Source organism: Limulus polyphemus, unplaced genomic scaffold (assembly GCF_000517525.1).
Source record: "Limulus polyphemus unplaced genomic scaffold, Limulus_polyphemus-2.1.2 Scaffold5459, whole genome shotgun sequence".
Classification (NCBI taxonomy): Eukaryota; Metazoa; Arthropoda; class Merostomata; order Xiphosura; family Limulidae; genus Limulus; species Limulus polyphemus.
The window spans coordinates 28,476-31,194 of record NW_013671069.1 but is presented as its reverse complement, the minus strand read 5'-3'; positions in this window follow the sequence as shown (position 1 = coordinate 31,194).

Genomic DNA, 2,719 nt, shown 5'->3' with positions numbered 1-2,719 from the left:
AACGCTAGAAACCGGGTTTCAGTACCCGTGGTGGGCAGAGCACAGATAGCCCATTGTGTAATAACTACAAACAAACATTTCAAAACTTGGTTTCCTGAATTGTTTTCAACCACCTTTTCAATAGTATACACATTGTCAACTTTAAAGTGTTAGTGCTTCATTCGTAATCATAAGAATTCTTAATTAAAACGTTCATAAAATGTATTCTTTGGTTTATTTTTGTGTATCTAAAAATACTTTCTTTATTTCAGTACCTACACCCTAAGAGACTCTTTTATTTTGTAAGATGGCGTTAGGGCCAAGAGAGAAAACTAGCGGTTAACGTGCCCAGACTGTTAATCCGAGGAATCACGGTTCGCGTGCCAATACTGCAAAAAAAAAAGTACGTTTTTGGTGTAAGAGTAACGATCAAATTCCACTATTCGGTCAGACAAAAGCAGCCCGAGAATTGGCGATTTGATATGTTGACTAGCCGCCTTCCCTCTAGCCAATCATTTCAAGATTAGGGACAGTTTACGTAAAAATTCTGAAAGTAACAAACAGTAGGCACAAAAATGCCTGGGTTTAAAAAACATACACGGTTGTAATACATTAAGTGCCATTTTTATATATACTTCGATGACTGAATTTGAATCCAAGGGTTTTAGTTCACGGGTTTATTAACTGTGGGGGAGATAAACCCCCGGACTGCAAGCAAACTAAACATTACTAATTTGAAAATCATACAGTTATTAATCGAATAAGCTGCTATTAAACTTTGGTTATAAATCGCAGTCTTAAAAAAGATGTTTCTAGTAACACGTGCGCTTAGTTATATAGATAGACAGCTAGGTAACAGGAGTTTGTTGTTTGTTTGTTTGTTTTTGAATTTCGGGCAAAGCTACACGAGGGCTATCTGCGCTAGCCGTCCCTAATTTAGCAGTGAAAGACTAGAGGGAAGGCAGCTAGTCATCACCACCCACCGCCAACTCTTGGGCTACTCTTTTACCAACGAATAGTGGGATTGACCGTCTCATTATAACGCCTCCACGGCTGTTTGGTGGGACGGGGATTCGAACCCGCGACCTTCAGATTGCGAGTCGAGCGCCTGTTTTTGAGGAGTTATTGGCACAAATCTTCTTACGCTGTTTAGGCTAGATATTATTTCTGTGCAAGACAATAACCGTTGAACATGGATTTAAGAAAGTAAAGTGTAAACGTGTAAGATAAAATAATATATATATTAAGGAAATGCAGGAGAGATTTTTGAGAACCGCTGTTTACAAAATATAAGAATAACGTGATTAAAATAAAGGATTCCGATGACATTTTTCTGTTTGTTTGTAGTTAAGCACAAAGCTGCACAGTGAGCCATCTGTGCTCTGCTCACCATGGGTATCGAAACCCGGTTTCTAGCGTTGTAAGTCCGCAGACATATCGCTGCCACTGGGCCCCCGGGGGGAGGGGTCCGATTAAAGCTACCGTTGATTTATAACTACAACAGAAATGCCTTATTTGATTTTCTCCCTCGTGCTCACAAACAATACACGTTACATACGTAGAGGATTGTGAGTTAAACTAGAAGCACTTATCTACTGTGAGGTTGGAAAGTTATAGAATTTTTAAGATTAGAATAAAACAAGGTACAATGGTTTCTAAAAGCTGAAACCACGAAATGGCCTTTGAAAACTTTGATATTCGTAAACTCGGTGACTTTGACCCAAATTATCTTTATCCTCACTGTGGAAATACAAAAACTTTAAAATAACCATTTTGATGATGAAAAGACGAGAACAGAAAAGTTGATCTCCAGCCTTTAAGTGAAGAGATAACGGATATTCTTAGCAAGCGCGAGACCACACCCTTATCCCACCAGGTGCTACCAGGTGCCTGCTCTCCTTCGTATTTACTTTTCTTCTCGTTAACACTTAATTGCATGATCTTGACCTACTTCTAACACATTTTTACTTGCCTTGAAGAAGTCACAAAATTTAGCATTTAGAAGGTTAGTAAAGACGTCACGAATTCTATTTAATGGCGGTTGCCAAGGCCAGGGCTTCACTCCTTCTTGTATCTTAATTTGTCGTTACTGAGATATTTGATTACATTACTGCATTTCTAATAGCAAACAGAAAGTACAGTTGTGCTTGCAGAGATAAGCACATTGTGTAACATGTTGGTAAACAGTCGTTTATTATGATTGGACAGAGAAAACAGATTCCCTCACAGAGATAAGCACATTGTGTAACATGTTGGTAAACAGTCGTTTATTATGATTGGACAGAGAAAACAGATTCCCTTACAGAGATAAGCACATTGTGTAACATGTTGGTAAACAGTCGTTTATTATGATTGGACAGAGAAAACAGATTCATTTACAGAGATAAGCACATTGTGTAACATGTTAGTAAACAGTCGTTTATTATGATTGGACAGATAAAACAGATTCCCTTACAGAGATAAGCACATTGTGTAACATGTTGGTAAACAGTCGTTTATTATGATTGGACAGAGAAAACAGATTCATTTACAGAGATAAGCACATTGTGTAACATGTTAGTAAACAGTCGTTTATTATGATTGGACAGATAAAACAGATTCCCTTACAGAGATAACCACATTGTGTAACATGTTGGTAAACAGTCGTTTATTATGATTGGACAGAGAAAACAGATTCATTTACAGAGATAAGCACATTGTGTAACATGTTAGTAAACAGTCGTTTATTATGATTGGACAG